Raw genomic sequence first — 20,023 nt, 5'->3', positions numbered from 1 at the left:
CATTAAAGCCGCTAAAGCCGCTAAAGCCGAAAGTGGTTTTGCGTTGCAATTTCGTGAACACAATCTGAACAGAACAGACGAAACACTTCCACTGGAATGGTGCAAAATTATGTTGTTTTTTTTTCTCTAAAATGTCGAGGATGATAACATGCCTCTGCGTAATGGGCATCGTTATTCAACAGATAATTAAGTGACTTTGCTTTCTTTGCTGCCTCAACGTGGAGAGGGGACTATATTTTATTTCAATCTTACAGAATATTTATTTTTTGCTAAGTTTTGGTTAGCTAATGTATCTCCAAATCCAAATTTAGAAGGGACAAACTGATTTATTATAAGTTTTTAACGCCTTTTTTATACAAGTTTAGATTTACTTACCAGAAATGTCATAAAAATAACGTTAAAGTTCGGATATTTTTAGATAAAAAGTATTTTGATTCTGTTCCAGATTTATGCAAAATACCACATTTAATTTCATTTTATTAACAGTTATGCTTATCTTTTTTCAATAATAGCTATCACAGAACATTACTATCACAAAATACCGTAAAAAAGTTCGTTGTTCTGTCGCAACAGTATTTCACATCGATTAAGTGATGATGATGAGTCTGCAAATAAACATAAATGATAAAAAAAACATATTATTCATTTCTATAACAAATTGTTGCTGAAAAGCGTATTCGTAACATTTGTAATGATTTCGAGCCGATTTTACTCAGTAAAGCTTAGCCAAATTTTAACAAACAGGTCAACATTTCGGTGCCCCATTTATTACGTTATACAAATCCCACAGCACAAAAAAGAACAAGCTTAACAAGTGTCTATTGAATTGACTCTTTATTATCTTCCTCTTCCTTTAATTCCAGGGTTTGTTTCAGACTGTTTTTTCTCAGAAATAAAATCTGAAAGTAAAACATCAAAAGCACCACATCTTCCTTAATCACCCCCGGCAAAATACCATTTGTGCTGCTCGACTAAATGCTTTCAAGTGCACTGATGCGCAATGTCGTAGCGACACCTTTTGCATTGTGCCGTGACGGTAGACGAGCATAGTTCGCTATGTTGAAAGCGACACCTCCCAGACACGAACGTTCTAATAATGCGGTACTATGAGGTGACAAAAAATACGTCATAATTCTCCACGCGCACAAGGGATGTGTTGCGGTTTACACCAACGACTATCATGACAAAATACTTCTTTGTCAAATGTTAGTAAATTAAGAACCGCTGCTCTTACAATAAAGTTAGTGATTGCTCTTACAATAAAGGTCGGCAGTGTTCGTCCAACTGAACATTAGAAGAAGAATCTTCATTTTTGGCACAAATGAACACGGTCGAATAAAAATGAAAAGATTTTTCACCTTTATTCTATCTTTCTTCACAATGAGGCTTTTGTTGGCTTAGGTTTATAATAAAGCTTTATACTTTATTGCTATATTATTACTAGGATATGGATATGTTTTTTGCTGTTGGATTTAAAGCTATTGAAACTGTATTATACATTGAATAAAATTGCAACACACAGCATATTCTTAACTGATTTCACCAAATAGTTAGTCCTAACACTAGTTCACTGACAAAAATAAACTTAATAACCCGGAATTATTTTCTATCGATCTTAAATAAATCATGGGTTACTTGTTTTTATACTCATTGTTGCATTTTTGTTAATATTCTTCCAAATTGACCAGAACTTGTCATACACTAGAGAAGCATTCTACAAACCGCTACCATCGTAACCTCAAACATTCAGTTTGAGAATTCCATGACTTTTGCGGTCTGACAAACACCCATAAACAACATAGACAAAATCCCAAACATCGCTCATATGTTCACTCCAACTTTCATGCTAGACTTATAGAAGCTTACATACAGCCATACAGTAAGAAACACAAAAACACAACAATTGGATACCGTATCAAACGAAACAGCATCGTTTCACGCTACGGCTGGTTCTGTTTCCCCATCTCATACCCCATATTCCATCATGCAGCGTTCTCCTCCCTCGTAGAGATTATATTACATTTGTTGAGATTTATGCTATCAAACGGATCATCGCATGAAACTTCAGTAGCTGACCATGCCAGTTACGACCTGTCATCGCTCCATTTTCCGCATCGTTCCTTTGCCAACGGTCAAACACGGGTCACATTTTGGAGATACTGTCTCACCGTTCGCTACGATCGGATGAAGTTTGATGGGAATCCATTTATATCATGTCAACGAAGCTATATAGACGACCGAATATGTATCATTGCAGGTATTATATTACCACGACCGCCATGCTACTCAACACTTGCCCTTATTATGGTTTGTGAAAAGAGGAAAACGTTCTAAATCGGATGGGCTGCTACGCACTCACTCTTGGGCGAGGTAAACGGGACACAAGCATACAACGTTTCATAGAACATGAGCTTCCACCTTTGGCATACTAGAAGACATCATGCGGACATGAAGCATACCACGCATCAACGCTTTTATTAAGCCGAGGGAAGTATACGGCCATCACGATTGTTATCGCAGCTCTTTCTTGCAACGTCCAAAATTGATGACCACCTTAATGGCCTCTTCCTTGTGGACAAACAACATTCATTTCATTGCCACCTCTAGGATTCACTCCACTCTACAGCACCGTCCAATCCATGCCAGACAGTAACGAAACGCACCGCAAGAAGAACGCGATCACTTGATTGATTTAATAATTCCATCCCATACACAACCAACGTGGCCCCGCACTGTTTGGGCCGTTTGTAGGCCTTCTGTTATGGGGCGAGGTTGACGAGCTCTTGTTCCTCGTCACGAGCGATGACAGATAGTTGACACACAAAATGTATTAATCTGATAAATAGATAAATTGCGTTGATAACGGTTGGGAAGCGTCACTGCAACACGGAAGCATTGAGAGTGCGCTTCAAGGTAGAAATGGGATTATCAGTGACGAAATGCAACAAGTCTAACGTTTGATATACGAATAGATTTTACTTTGCCTTTTCATAAATTTCCAAATTTGTTCAAAATTATTATTCCTAACCTTTCCATTCCCCATCCCATCAAAAACTTCTGTCAATGCTACAAGCCCAATATGACTCCCCTGGCTCAATGCTATTACGTAACATCAGTCAAACTAATTACCCTACTCAAGTGCCACTCCGCTTTTGGCCTCTTGTTTGCGTCGCTTGGCATTACGAGGCGCTCGAAGTAGTTTGGAAAACAAAACACCCGTCACTGCTTCTATCGATAAAAACAGTACCTTTTGAAAAATACTTCGTGTCGTTCACATTTTGGGTCATTTGACGCTTTTGTCACTTAGCATCCTTAGCAGTATGCTTACCTTGTCTGTTCATGATACATTCACCATCACTCTCTCTTTCTCTTCAAACAAAACGAGCCAATGTTTGCTGCATCAATTGAAATAAAATGCATAGGCAAGCCCACTAGCGAGTATGCAGATACAAGAGTTCCCAGGCGTGGCTTCAAGCTTATGGCATACCTTACCGACAAGTGGTCACTGATGTCAAGTTTGCTTTGTCTATTAACCTTCATTAGCATTGAGGCATTTATTTGGAATTGTAGTGACATTGTTGCTTGAGTGAAAAACTTCACAAATCGAGTTATACCATCAAAGGGTCTTTTGATGACCACTATTCCATTGATTCATGTACGATTAGTTTTCTTACTGATGATACGTATCAAGTTTTTTAACTGACAAGAACACTCATATGATATTCTTCTTCTTCTTTGGCTCAACAACCGATGCCGATCAAGGCCTGCCAACCCACTTGTGGGGTTGGCTTTCAGTGACTTATTGATTTTCCCCCCATAGCAGGATAGTCAGTCCTACGTATGGCGGCACGGTCTATTTGGAGCTTGAACCCATGACGGGCATGTTGTTAAGTCGTACGAGTTGACGACTGTACCATGAGACCGGCTTACACTCATATGATAGCCTTTATTAAACACTTTTGCTAAATTGCATATCACTACTACCAAAAACTACCGTTTATTGGAGTAGAAAAACAACCAATATCTTTCCTCTGAGCAGCCTCTCCACAAAATTCTTGTGGTGCCAGTACAATGCGGTTTCTGATCGATGTCTCACAGATCAATTCCACTGGTTTGCCTTGATTTTATTTCTGTTTCACTTTGGTGTCAGATTATCTCCAATATTCTTCCACCGCATTCACCGCAAATCGCAACGTATTGAGACTTCATTCCGATGAGGAATCAGAGCGAAAGAGAGCGTAAAACATATTCATTGGTTGCCTTGTGCTACGATTCATTCAACTGCATACCTTTGTTCTACATGCGGAAACGTGCACAATATCAGCCTTACCTTAGCACACAAAATAACACACGTTTTCGCGTGCTTTGCAGATGAATGCTAACATATCCGGTAGGTTTTAGTGGCGGGTCAAAGCCGATCCCGCAATTTCCACTCGATTTAACGGATCTCTCACACACCCACGGATATGAGTGTTTCAATGGAATAGGAAGGAACAGATTTCCTCTCGCGATAAACCGGGACACATATTTTTAACCTTCAACGAGTTTGCGAACAACCCTTTCTAAATTCCCGTTGTAAACCAATGCAACGTTTGCCAGTTCGTGAGCGAATTGAGTAAGTTTATTTCCTGGTTTGGATTCACGTGATTTATACTATCTCCTGATTATGGAGTTCGTGAGATCTCCAACGCACTACATTTTTATTCATCACCTTAACACATATTTTCTAAGCGACAACCATCGTATTTCCGACACAAGAAAAACAACTTTGAAGATGTCATTACACTTCGGACTTCGTTACGTAGTTTGCTGTCCCTTCATGGATACTCGTTTATGTGGGTGTGAAATCTTGTTTCACGCGCCACCATCTAAACCGGTTTAGTTCTTTCACCTTCATTCGAACAACCAGGAGTGTCAACAATCAATACAAAAATTAAAGTTGCTAATACATGTGTTTCACTTATAAAATACTAACTATTCAATGTTTCCCTACTCATTGAAGTGGACAACGAATTGATCTCTACTGCTTAGTTTTGAAAACGCATGGAAACCCTTCCTAGTGGCAATGCTATGATTGACAAAAGAAAAAAAAACGCAACCTAAGACCTTTCAGCAGGTGCTGGAACGTGAATCAATCGGACGCCAATTTGGAAACCTAACCGCAAACGTTCAAAAGCAATTTCCACAACAAAAGCATCCCGCAGGCTAGTTCAATATCGACCAGAACAGACAAAAAACTCGAGAACAACCTTACAAATAACAAGACATCTTACATCACGATCGACCATCAAACGCCACCAGTCGCCTTATTACACAGAGCACCACTCGGAACAGCAGTAACAATCGGTAACAAAGCACTGAAAGAAATCCCGAACAAAGGTCCTCCAATTCAGGGAACAGTAATGCAGGGCAACTGGCTGATAAAGGATCTGTTGCTGTTGTGCTTGCACCCAAGAAAACGAAGCCTCGGTGCTGTCGAAACCCTTGTTATATTCTCGTTCGAGTTGGCTTGCGTTGGGTAAGCAAGGATAAAGCCCAAGGATCAAAGCACGTGAGGGCAGACAGATACCAGGCGGCGCTACAGCTAAACGGTCTCGTACACGGAAAATGCACACGTCCCTCTACTTCTATAATATCTACACACTCACATGTGTTCTACATAGCATGCATGTAAACATTTCTTGTCCTTAGCACAGCGGGATGTATGATGATGCGACACAGCAGGTGTGTAAGCCCTCTTTTTATTATTTTGTACGCTTGTCTCGTTTATTCTCGCCTGCAACGGAGCAATCGATGAGACGTACATCCCGAGACCTATACCTATCTCGAACGTCATATTCCTTTTCTAGACATTTTTTATGGCCTGTAGCGTTCAAAGAAACCTTTTCAGGTCCTGAATAGCCACGTGGTGCCCAGACTATCTCATTTCCTTTCCCATCAGCGGTTAGATATTATCAATGGTTATCGAAACTGTTCCCCTACATGGACCTGTAGGAACAGTCGACATTGACCACAATATTTCAATTTCTAAATATTTATAGATATTTGTGTTTTACATGTCAGTTTACATGTAACTCTAAAAACCATTTATTGACCGAGATCACATACAATATAACCAAAATCTCTCGATAAATCAATAAAAAAGAGGAGCCTCAAGGACATCCCGTGATTCATTCTACCGTGATGTCTAGAAACCAGCGAGACGTCCGAAATTCCTGACCGCCTCAACTCCACCCCAAAGCACTATAAAAAGTAATGACTTTTGCTCTAGCCATCAATTTTCAATCTCCATTCTGAAACTCTTATCCGTTGGTCACATTCTGCGGGATGCTCTTCCTGAAACAAAACCGCTCAAGTGTTCTAAGCCGAGTGGAGAATTCTACACCCAAGTATCTGACCATCCGATGACGTGCGTCTATCGACAAGCGGAACGAAATACAAGTGCTCTTCTTTTGCAGCACAAACTGAAGGTCATCACACGTTTAATGAATGAATCATGCGACATCCTTTCCAATCCCTATCCTGGCCATCGTACACTCACACGCAAAGGATGGGATGACGGTTCTCCATGAACATAAATCATGCTCGCGGCGGGAAAGTGACAGAGTACTACGGAATACTAGTTCTTCCATCGAATATTCCTTTGCGACGATGCAGTTTCTGGTGCTGGTGTAGATTCATTGCGACTCGTTTATCATTTCGTATGGCAAGCCCGTCTCGCTCCAACCGAGCCAACGGAAGCGCACCTTCCATTCATCATTTCAACGGTCTCCGGTGAGTTGGGTGCAATTCTTCAAACACCTTGAACATTCTGCAGTATGCACCCGGATGGTACAAATTGTCACCGGAAACTGCAACTACCAGCAGTTCCACTCGATCTACCAGAGTGACCAATCTGTCATCCTGTTTGATGAGCTGCACAATCAATATCGGAAGTTGTGTAACCGCAAGGTATTTCATCCCAATTCTTTAAAGACATAGGAGTAACTTTGAAATAATATGAGGAATTTTGGAAATTATTTTGAAACAAGGATGAACACAGCTATTTGTATTAGATTTCATGCATTTCATTTCAGTGCTTCATTGAGGGTGGTCTAAAGAATCATCAAATAAGAAATAAAACCAAACTCATTGGCTAGTCTCGTAAACACAATGTTTTATTGCTTTGTCCCCGAATGACTCTCGATGTAGAATTCCAGTTTGCATTTCATCCATTTCATTCAATTATAGAACTCGTTTCTCATCATCAAAATGGTTCGATCTCTCTCAGACTCTCACATTCCTTCATTCGCTCACTCTTCATCCGAATACAAACTGGTCAAAGACACACTAAACATTCCACAAACGTAGCCGACATGTAGCGCTCAGCTGGCTGTTTTGCTGGAATTTCTATCGAAGTCCTCAAACTTCTCCGCTCTTTTCCGACTCCCTATCTATCAAGGGTCGCGTTTTGACAGCACAAAATTGATGTGGAATGTAAATCGTCGCTTAATTAGACAACACAACGTGAATTCTGCGCCTAAATTGGCTCGGCAAGAATGTCTTTTTTTCCTCTGCACCCATGACTGTTGCGAAATGCGAAAAGATTTGAGCAAGAAACTCTGCCACAAGTTGTGGTTATAAGCAACTTCAAGTAAACAATTTTATAATGTTTTGATTATTTTTCCACTGACTGTAAACACAAATTAAACGTGAACTTTGAATTTAATTTTCTAGTTTCTGTGCGCTGTCCGATTCATTCATATCTGGGCATCTATTGACAACGTTATTAACTCCCAAACATACTATCGTTCACTTGCAAACATCAAACATTCTACTAAATGACGATGGATTTATAGCTTCTCAGCCCCAAAAAGCCAACAAGAATTATCTACCACTTAAATATCACTTTCCTACAACACCCCAACTGTGCTCCTAATCACTTCTTGGCAATACACTCTTGCATCAAACACGGAAAGCCCTCAGGTCATATTTTCATTATCCTATGATCTCTCACCATTCCTTTCCTCATGAGGCATACAAACTCGTTGATCGTCTGGAAGTTCTTTGCCCTCAAAATATCGTAAACATCTCAACCACCTCACCGTCATCATCATCATCATCACCGCCATAATTGGCATATCCATTCAGGTCTAGTCTGGTTGCCTTTTTCAACCGCAGCAATACTGCTGTTGGTAAAAAAAGGAAAGCGTCGTAAAGAAAAAAGCGTCCCAGCCGAATAGAATTTTCTTAACATAAACCAGTAGAAAGAAACTGCTAATACAAAAGAAAAACCTCTAGACACTTACTGAAAACCGAACATTTCTGTGTTCTTTTAGCCACTGTATTGGCTTTTAAACGACTGCTTCCTGTATAACACAATGTCTCGGAATTCCGAGACCGGTCCATAACACCTCGAATAGAAGAAGCACTACGCTTTAATTTTGTTTATTTTAAAAGCCCTACTCCCGTCTGCACCGTTCCATCGGTGTATTGGATGGGAGCGAATGAATGGCAATAAAAATCATACAAACCGTCTCATTCAATAATACCACCGGGATGCGCCGTTGTCCTGGAGCTGCTGACGACAGTCTCAAGAATGGCGCCGACATACCATATAGATACTGCAATAAACCCACAACATGGGATGCGTCCTGGTGCCGGTATTCAGGATTAGCGAAACCATCGCCATCACCAGACCAACATTATGCCTGACGGTGGTAAAAGCCAAAGTATAATTCGATTGCGGGTCCCTTGCGGTTCCGGATCCTTGCATGTTGTCTCAAAAGGAAGACGAGACCGCCAACGTTTACCTTCCCTTTCAACAGGCAAGACACCAAGAACAGAGAGTACGCTTGTTAAGGACTTTGTAGTCCTGCCTCCTGTGTCTACATCAATCCCTGGTCTATTTCTGTGTCTTTTAAATGTATTTCATCACGCAAAGCAACGATACCGGGGTTTGCTCCTCCCAGTTCGTCCTCCTCGTTTCGTTTGGCCTACTCTATTATTAAATGTAATTTATTTTTCTTCCTTTTGAATCCTCTGTCTACAACACCTATCGGAGCAAAAAGAAAAAAATGTTCTTGTTCTGTTTTGGAAACGAAACATTCTCCAGTATCACTCAAAATGAATGCTTCTGAAGGTGAGTAATAATATCATGTTTTCTTTGAAAACCAAATAAATACAAAAATAAATGAATCATATGCTTTTGTAAAAATAAAAATTTTGCAACATCTTTTTTTCATTCCTGTCTCAGTATCATCATGTTCATTAGACATGTTGCGTTCTTTACCATCGCTACACTTCGAGGGCTTCTTACTGGCTGGCTTGTGGCTGATGTTGAAAACGTTCACTTCAGACACAAAGTGAACCACGTCTGCTACTAGCCCACACACTTTGTACTACAAATTATATTTATGCACTGCTTTACCCGCGGAAGCCTCAGATTCTATGCAATTGCATCGTGTTTCATCGCCCCAACTAGACAACTTGTCGGCACTTGTCTCGGTTGAATGTAGCCGCCCGGCTCCCTAGCAAGCTTGAGCCAAAGGCACGACGAGTTAATGCACTTACCCGTGGCGAGTTCACTCGTTTGCTCCGGTTTCTGTCAGCTTTCGGCTTTCGGGTTTGGATTCAATTTCAATATCCCCCTATCCACGACTGCCGGGCGGCCTCTGTCATTGTGGTGCAAAAAGAAAAACAATTTTCCATCGACAACTTTTTTCCGGTAGCGGTACATTCACTGTTTTTTTGTGTTCATTGCTCTATAAATCCAATTAAAGTTGCATGTGTCGGTCAAAAAGCGATTAAAATTCTGGCCTGGATGCTTCTATCAGCTAGCGCGGAAACGAGATGTGGTATCTTTTTTATTTGCCACACGAAGTTTTATATTTTTATACTAAAAATATTACTTTGCATGAATTATTTGGAAAAAATTGCTAACACAAAATAACAAATCAATCTTCTCCACATGCATATGCTCAACAAAATACTACCAACAAAAAGAGGAACATTCGTTATGCATAATTAAGACTAATGATGCAGCATGAGTTAAGCCTAAAACGAAAATCCTCCGTCAGTCGGAAGCATAATTGATTTCCGTACAAACACAAAAGTGTAAATAATCGCATTACGTTTTGCTTCGGTACACCGGAGAAAGGGAGAACTCATGAAACAGCAATGCTAAAGCTTCGTAAAAAACGATGTATGACCACGCTAACGGAAAGCCATACTTCCCGTCGCTGATAATGTTTGTCCAATGTATATTATTGAATTAGTTTTTTTTGCTGAATCACGTAACATTTTTCTAATAATGCTAACTAAAACAATTATAATAAATAAATTTAAAATAAAAATTAAGCATTTGTAACATATTAGTTAGTTCTATAGATATCCAATAGAAATCTAAGGCTAAAGTAAGTCTATAGCATATGAAATTGAGTTCTATAGCATATGAATACAAACAAATGAATTTAATCAAACCAATATTAACTACACAACAAAACAAAGAACCATTTTGATTTTTTTCAATTTTCTTTACAACAAAAACAAAATTTCTTCTAGTTCTTTTTCTTTGTGGTCGGTCAAGGCATGTCTGCACCACTAGTGGGCTTGGCACGTATAGTGGCACGGCCCATTTCGATCTTGAAACAATATTATGTCGAATTTAGTTGACGATGGTACCACGAAAACGAACTAACTTATTTCACTAGTGTTGAGATCTCTAGAAAGTTATACAGATTATGCATAAAACCGATCTTCTATATCGTCCAGGAACGTGCCTTTGCGATCTTCTTGTCGCTTCGAAAGATTTCCAAGCAGAACGTGATCATAAATTTATTACTCACTAAATCCTAGGCTTTGCTTTCTATGATGTTTGATTTCCGACACCCCGAAACGGAACCAAGAGTTTACCACCCACTGTACAATGCCTTTTGTAGTTTCCAGTATCCCAGTTCCCATATTCTAACGAGTCCCAAATACACCCGATCGTGGCTGCAAAGCAAATTATCACAATCCTCCATAAGACTTCCAGAACACGAATGCTGCTTTCGTTTTGTGTTCGGATGTGAATGTGTAAATTACAACACAATATGCTCTGCGTTTTTTCCCTTTAAAACCTCATGCAGCTAAGCATGGCATACAGTCAGGGTCAAATAGTCCAGCTTCCTCTCATTCCTCTCATTTCCACTTCCTGTACAGTTGCAATACAAAACAAATACAGAACAGAAAGTGCTACGTGATGTCGTCGAGCGAATGAACAACAAATTTCGAATCAGATACGGAACCGTTTTTTGTTTCCCTCAAACCCAACCGGCTTCCTCTGGGCCATGATGGTTGAAAGGCGTGAAGGGATTAGTCTCACGCCGGGAGTCCTCTCGCTCTTTTGTTACGCTCACGTTCCGACGGCGGAAAATCAACGGAGACCACGGAGCAGTCTTGCTCGATACTCATACACAGTCAGACTCCGCCATCAACCAAGCATGCGGAAATATTAACCCACGATTGGGAAACTGCAAAGGTTCGTAGCTTTCCACAACGGGGGATAATAGATGCTGGTGACAAAAAATGCCAACGATGGATTAATTGATCTAACGAGCACAGCGTGACGTCATCCGTAACAATCGGGTGTGCATCATTGTTTTTTCACCAAGAGAGAAGGCTTCATTCTCTGTGTGACGAAACACGTTCTAATTTATATTGTAAAGTAACTTTATCGACCTAACATGAATGGCCTCTGGCAACATGGCTTCTTTACAAATTCATCATTTTCGCCAACCCAAAAGAACTAATGAGCTCTAATAATAATGTCACGAAAATTCAATCATGAATATCCCAACACAATTTGAGCATCCGCATTTGAACGACAGTTTTCCAAAATTGAATGACTAATTTTATCGATTCCTTAAGCCCCACTCTTACCCTCTACATCGAACAGCGACACTATCGAGACACGTGCTTCGAAATGTGCCAACACAGAATAGACCTGCGCTTGCTAAATCATGCATAACCGTCTTTGAGCGACGAGGAAAGACTTTTTGAGCAAATACCACCGTCAAAAAGGGCGTCACGTTTTACTCCCTCATCACCCAACAACCATCCCGCAATCCTACTCCAGCAAGGGATTTTCAATCACACCTTTCAATACTGCTGCAGCTACTAGTATTTACCGGCTTTTCCGCTGAATTCTCCCCAAAGAGCATAAAAAGACACACATTCCAGAAAAAGAAGCACCAAAGACCTGCCAGAATACGGACCGCAGGGATGAAAACATTTTCGCACGTTGGATGAATATCAAATGAGCGTTTGAAGTAGCGCACAAGGTAAAAAGTCGTTCGCGGTTTGGCTCAATCTTTGCGTTGCCTCTCCCCGAGAAAGGCAAATATTCACTGAAAAGGGGACTCGAGAGTTACATCATTTTAATAGCTCAATTAGTGTGTTATGGTCTTTTTGGAAGCTGTGCACTGAATATTTCTATAGGTAACATTCAATCAACTTTCCAAGCGGTATGTTTGATTCTCAATGAAGCTATGCCACAGGCAATGCCAATCGGTCATGTAGCATCCAATGCACTCAAACCACTCCAACCCATTCAATGTCAACTGTCATAGTTATTACCTCGTCATTGTCATGCTCTCATTCGGGGTGCCAGGCAACGGATGTAATTAGTCTTGTTGGTTTGATTGGTATTTCGATCGAATTCAATTCACTCACAAGAATAGACACTCAACTTCCTCCGCCCTCCTCAAAATCCTCCTCAAACCTGATTCATACATTAGTTCCATTTCCGGTGACATGATTTCGACACCGGTGTTGCGTAAAACAGTGCCTCCATCGTCACAACGATCCCCGTCACCCGCTACCACCTGGGTAAAATCGACAACGGGTGGGATTATTCAACGAAGGTAGTCATGGAGAACGGATTTTAGCACAATGACCATATTCCTGACATCGCAAAAGTCTCCGAAATGCTATAGCCACGTACACATTCGTTCGCTAATCTAATTAGTCACATAAAACTAAAAGCTCTTCTACGTAGAAATACTCTATTACCAGACTGTTTTGTTGATTCTTATTTGAAAAACAAACAAAAAACACATTTACCAAAGCAAAAATAAACTAGCAACAAAAATCAGAAATTCCTCTACAAATTTGACACAAACTCTAATGACGCATGCATGATTAATGATTGCTCACGTTCTTAATTGGCCACACCGGCCATTTTCAGTTGTTTTCTCCCATTCTTCCAACCAAAGAAAAATCAACATTTCCTCCTCAAATGTCCGTGGAACATGCTGACATTCTGTGATGGTTTACATGCTTCAATCAAAACCAAACAAATAATCAAACAATAAACCATCTTGCACAAAAATCAATCATGCACAACGAAACGGAACACGTGGAAAAACGTGACCAAGAGCGGAAGAACGCATACAATTGGTTGTGCCGAAACCCATTACGAATAACGAAAGAAAAATCAACCGGCAATCTAGAAAAGAATCTATCAATCAAAACGATTCCTCCCGAAATTGCATAATGTTTACGTGTGTTTGTATCCATTTCATCCATGCTCTCCCAATCCATCCAACCATAGCTCCGGGGGCATTTGCCCAGAATAAGAACACATAAATTTGCATGCATAATGGACCGCTCAAGCCCATAAATATTCTGTGCCATATCAAATTTCTCTAGGAACAAAAGCGCTTTCCAGTGGATTCCACATTTGAATTTGTCCCTAAATGCGCCGGTCAGAATGATATTTGGGGTTATTAACACCTTGCTGTGGCTTCCAAAAGCAGCCGTGTCGTTAATCAGGAAAATCGCATCGAAAACAAATGATTGGCTTCCGGCTGCTATTTCAAAGATCGAAGATTATGAATTTATTTATACAACATCCACATAAATCAATAATTATGTTGCAACTGTTTCAGGTTTCACATTTTCCTGAAGATTCTTTCTCAACAAATCGGCTCAAACCGAAAAAACCGGCTTGTGAACTGTGGACCTCATTGAAGCTTTCTCTTGGTCCATTCATAGGTTTCTTTTGACAACTTAACGAATCTTTGCCACAGTTTTCAACACAGCTTTGAAAAGGGATGATCACAAGGACACATGTCAATAATAAAACGCTACTTCCGCACGTTTTGCCACCGCCTTTGGATCCGGAAAAGGCAAGAAAGCCAATTTCATATTCGTAATATTCGATCAAATTCTCAAGCGTTTCTTCTCCTGTGTCAACAAAAAAGGAGCATGGCCGTTGGCAGGTCAATATCGATCTTCCACGACCGGCGTTGCTGTTGGCTTCCGCCGGCGTTCCACATGTCCGTGTTTATGGTTATTTTATTTCAAGGTTTTCCTCAGCATGGCACGAAAAGCGTCTCATCGACAACTGTCAAAGTTTGACGAGGGAAAGGAGGAATTATGTTCCGGAATGGGTGGGATGTTGAAAGGTCAAATACAATCAAAGGAAGCGATGAGGCGGAGTGGGCCGATGAGATAATCCGGGCCCCATTCGTCTCCAATTTCCCCGGCAAAGCCATACTTTTCCTTTTGTTTCGTTGCTTTGTCCGCTGAAGAATTGAACAAATTATCTTACCTTTTCGAATTCTTTCCGCTTTTGTGGATATGGTTGCCGTCGTCAGGTTACGTTAACGTATCAAAACATTCGAGAAGAATTGTTGTTCGTATCGTGCTTTCGGAATCGGGGAATGTGATGTTTTGATCCTTCCATTATTTCTGCTCGAACAGTCGGTGTTTCCAATCGTCCCACAATCCGATTCGTGATAAATATTGGTTTACTATCACAATCACACCCATTTCAACGTAAGGATATTATGGATCAATTGGGATACAAACATGGTGTTATTCGGCCAATAAACCTTTTCCGTTTCGTTTTCATTTTTTTGTTTGTACGAAATTACAGCATTTAGAGATACCGAAGTGTTATCACTTGCTTTAAGCATATTTTTTCACCTTATCACTTTCTAAAACAATATCATTTTATATTACTAACATAAAAATACACTTGATTCATTTAATTAACAAAATACAACGCGTAATTTCCAAAACAAACAACATGAGTGGTTAGAAGCATTCCATTTCACTTGCACACCTAAGCCATACGCAACACATATAATTCGCCGATTCCTTTTGTTTTGAAATTGTAAACAATTTCGCGTAATCCAGTCGTTGAGAATCAAAATCACACGGGCGTCATGCGCTCTCACCAACGCTGCCACCTATTTCAACTCGACTAATGACGGCAAGCGTACTGCGATGCTTTCGCCTCGAAACATGCACCCTGCGAGGTTACAACTCGACAGCGCTTCGTCGTCGTGTTCTCTTCGGTCGGTCTCAGCAAGAGCGAGATGGCGGATCCTTGTTGACGCCGTTCATTTCGCTCACACGTTCGAACGATGAAGCGAACGGTACGGAACAATGTTTATGCTAGTTGCAGCTTTATTTGCAGTATTGGAATGATAATTATGCTTTGTGAACAATGTATGAACACTATATAATAATAATAATAATAATAATTTTCGGTCCAATTTGATAAAAAGACCTTGCAGTTGCATTAAATTCAAACTAATTATTATTATAAAACACAAAATATTGTAAAAGTCTACACAAACCTACCAAAACTACAGTAGCATTTGTTCAATAATCACATAAACAAACTAACATTTTAACGGAATGACCAACTCACACACACACACATACTCCCATGTTTTGGCATGATGTTCAGAAAAGAGAAAGAGCGAGAGAACGATCTTGCTCTCCGCGCCATAAACGTGTTTGCTCGGCCGAAAGTACACATCCAGCATAAACGTGAACGCACACATGCTCACCTCCAATACCGGCTGATGTATGTATTCGGTATGTTTTGATTACGCTTGGAGCTCGGTGTTTTGTAGATATAATGAAAAAGACAACTATAAAAACATTTTAGAATATTTTTCATACAGACATTGATTTACGATAAACTATGCATTTAACAAAATAAAGCAATCAATAATTCTAAACATCTAATATAGAAATATCTGTATATTCATGAATACAACTCATTTTCGTTTTGTTCATCCAGTTATCCAATTCGACTCATTTTTTCAAACCATTTTCATAAAGTTCAACGAAATGTGATTCATTTAGGTCCAGCGCGCACATTGAATATTCCTGCATCTAGAAAAACGTCCACCAATCATTCTTTCCGCCATCAATACCGGGCCAATACGCATCATACGCTTTTCATCCGGTTAATGCTTTCGTTTTTCCCTCCACAACGCACAACGTGCACCGTGCACAAAAAATGGCCAACGGAACCATATCGTATCGACCCAGTCCTGATGAAGTGCATGGTAACCGTAAGTCACGGTGCAGTTCCGCTGCGTTCGCAGCATTCTACTATACCCGTGCGACGTCAGCGTGTGCGATGCATTTCATTGATTAAAAGCTTAACATTGCATCCGCTACAGCCACCTCCGACTGGGTCGTACGGTGAGCGAAACCATTTTTAAATATTAGTTTTTCCCTTTTTTCCGTCGCGCATGAGGTTGAGGTTTACAAACAAGCTGCTATGAAGCACAATACAACCCATTGGGTGGCGGGCTGTTTAAAATTGCCTGTTGTTTGCTCTGCAGTGTACAGAAACCAACGCTTAATTGTACTCAGGCAAAAAGCGATGCTTTATTTTTCCGAGCGGAATACTTTTTCCCTCACAATGACACAGTTTTCCCGCGTTGAACGATTTCACCTCCTGTTTGTATTGTTATTTCGGGACAACATGCGGTTTGGCTCCCAACCCACTCACTTATCACTTGCCTCCTGTTCTTGCCACCACTGTGTCGTAATAAGATCGTTAGTTCAATTCGGTCGACCCTCGAGAGTCGTAAGAACTGTTGAGATTTCCAAACTGTCAAATTTATGTCACGCTCGCTCGTAAAACTCATGCCACCATGCGCTTTTCCTACTTTTGACACGGAGGAAGATAAAGACAAACCCTCCCCGACTAGAACACGGTCCACCAGACAACCCACGCTGAGCAACTGCGACTGAGGAGATGATGTTCGTGAGTTTTATTCGATAAAGCTAATGATCTGTGTGCCGAGGGAGCAACATACTATTCGGACAAAATAAACAGAACCTAGATTTATTTGGTTGGAGGTTTTGGAAATGCTGATGCAAGTGCACAATGTGTAAGGAAACAACACAATAAACACTTGACCACCATATGCAACCATATTAAATCTAAATCCAAAATACTTTTCAACGTGAAATATTGCACACACAAATTGAAAACACACGATAAAACCCAACACACCTTTGTTCCATCCATTCTCAGTCCACTTACAACATTCCAAAGCCAGTCTTCACGAAGCCCATCCTTCAACGCGGCTACTAAATTATAATGCAGATCATCACCGACACCCGGCGAGAGTGCAGTGGCGCTTTTGCATAAACGTCTCGCGAAACTCCCACCATCAACCACCATCAAGTCCCGTCTCTACCATGCATCTGGAACCATTTTTGCGTAAATCCTATGCGCCGAGCGTCGACGAACCAACGGCCATAAATCAAGTCACGGTGGAGTCGGGCGTCTTTTCAAGCGGACATGCGAAATGCAAATGCATATAAATCAATTCTCAATGTGCATCACGGCACGATGCACCAGGGTTGAGAAGGAGCACGGGAACAAATGCGTGCCAGAAGCTTCATGAGACTGAGAAGAAAGCAAACCATAAATACCAGAAGCAAAAGTGCGTTAAAGTGATTTGTATTGATATTTCTAGCTCATAATGTAACGGGCATAATGCTTCTTTGGCAAGCGAATCTTCTAAAGTCTGTGTTTTCAGAATGTTTTGATACTAAACACAATCCAATTTGAGGTTCATTTGAATTATTACTTTGCTTATCATCCCAACGGAGACCATTCTATGAGGCTTCTGAAATGCTACCAACCCGTCGTTCAGACTATTCTGTTGTAAATTAACGCCCTTTTATGTGCTTCTCTTCGCGTTCTCGTCGTCCACCAAACGGTCAATCTTTGTGTTCAATTCTTAATCCCCGAACATAATCGCCCTCCCATCATCACTTCCTGCAAACTGCACCAACACGTCCTCTGTTTACCAGCATTTGCATATGAATGCACAAGCCTACGCAGTGTGTTTATGCTTACGGATAAAAAAGAACACACAATTCTGCCTTCACTAGAAAAAACATCACCAGAAGATCAAATCATAACCACACCACGTCGAGCGAACCGCCCCTCATTCCGGTAAAAGGTAAAAGGGTTGCATGGTCCGTTGCATCGTCCGAGCGCATCATTTGACTAATCGCACTGATTCCGCAGCCTTATGCGCACTCACACAGTCAGCTCACGAAGCCAACGGGATCTTGCCAGCAACCGACCGAACCGAGATATAAAGAAGATCGACTCAACAACGGCTCAGCTTAACATATGAGTCTTTTCTCATGAGGCGCATTAATCCGATTATAACAGCAGCAACTACAGCAACAGATATACGTGCTAAGGGCGCCGTAAAACACGACGAACGGCTGCTGCTGGACTCTCCCTACTTCCTCCTTCTAGTCTCGGTCAACTGTAAGCTAATTCCCATATTTAAATTAATTCTCGCCCAACACCTCCGACGGAAGGTGCTCCGTGCTTCCGGTGTTTGTATGTGGTTGGCGCAGCGTAGAGTTTTGTCTGGTTCTGTTGGAAGAGAGATTTTGTTACCATTTTTAGCGTTGAGAGTACAGGAAGTAATGTTCGGAAGTAATTTCATCGTTTTTCATGTTAAAAATGATATAAATTGCATGGTTTTTATCAGTAAAACTGTTAAATTGAATACTGCACAGCTGAATGTTTGATCAAACAACATTCGTAACCATTCCGCGTTCGACAATTGCTCATAAACTCCCACAGCGATAAGGCTTATTGCTCTAATCATTCCTCATTTGCTCACACCCTACAATGATGTCCAATAAAGTGTCAAAACCGTCTTCTTACTTCTTACCTTATCCAACACTAGAAGCACGTTTACTCCAGAAGCTAGACTTTGGCAATTAAACGATACTCTCCGATGACAAATTACCCCACTAATACACTCCGAGCCTTCTTCCCATTGCCCTTTGCTGAAAGAAACGGGGTGTGTATGTGTGGTTCCAGTGCAGATAATTAACTACTCCCCCAACGAAAGAAAGAAAGTGAGTGTGTGTGTATGAGCAGGCCAGATTAGGGTGACCCGTACCCTCGGTCAAACTTCTTTTGATTCATTGCGGCGCAAAAGGAAAACAACTTCCCAATACGATCACCTTAAGCCACCGAACGAACGGAATGGAACAGAACGAATGGTAAAAGTCTTTCGTACAGGGCCAAGTATCCAACGGGGCTGTTGCGAGACTGTTTGTCCACTCACGCGGTTCTTCTGCAGCACGCACGCGGTTCAACACAACAGTTTGGCTCTGCTGCACGATGTTGGCGAAATTTAATTAAAGAAATAAAGACGAGGTAATCTGTGGACTTTTGGGGTGAAGTTTATTTTATCGCCGATTTGTTTGCAACTTCCGTCTTCGATTTGCTCCACATTCTATGGCGCAGAGCACTGGAAGCGAACGCCAGCTCGACCAAAGAAAAGCTAACAAACTGGGAACAATTGGTAACGCTGTCATATGATTCTGTATTGCTTGTTTAACTCGTCGTAGGGCGCCATTATTAGCAGCCTCGCTGTAGGGCATCTTAGCTGGATGGTAAACCTCTGTGGATCTGTGTGTCTGAGGAGAAGAAAGGACGCGCGGACGAAGCAATAAGACTAACCAGATCCGCTGTAGCGGAAGTAAATTGAATGTTAAGCTCTTAAGTGTTGTGAAGCTCGTTTACCAGTACCACTCTCTTGTGTTGGACTTCCTTGTATGAGATACTATCATAGCTTGAACTGCTACATTGGTTCATGCACTGTTCGTCGATTGTGTGATCGTTTCATGCACTTTGGTCGATGACCGCACAAACTGTTCCAATGGATTCTGCAAAAAATAAATGCGTCAATGT

At 40.9% G+C, this 20,023-nt stretch overlaps 1 long non-coding RNA gene across 1 annotated transcript; it reads right to left on the bottom strand.

Moving 5' to 3' along the window:
- Positions 1-434: 434 nt before the first annotated feature.
- On the bottom strand, positions 435-15,232 carry LOC121590472. Its single transcript, XR_006004425.1, has 2 exons — positions 14,576-15,232; positions 435-605 (listed from the first exon to the last, which is right to left on the bottom strand). It is a non-coding gene; the product is annotated as an uncharacterized LOC121590472 (long non-coding RNA).
- Positions 15,233-20,023: the final 4,791 nt, after the last annotated feature.

This window comes from Anopheles merus, chromosome 2R (genome assembly GCF_017562075.2).
Source record: "Anopheles merus strain MAF chromosome 2R, AmerM5.1, whole genome shotgun sequence".
NCBI classification, from domain to species: domain Eukaryota; kingdom Metazoa; phylum Arthropoda; class Insecta; order Diptera; family Culicidae; genus Anopheles; species Anopheles merus.
The sequence above is the reverse complement of the archived record's forward strand: the minus strand, read 5'-3'. Positions and strand labels throughout refer to the sequence as shown.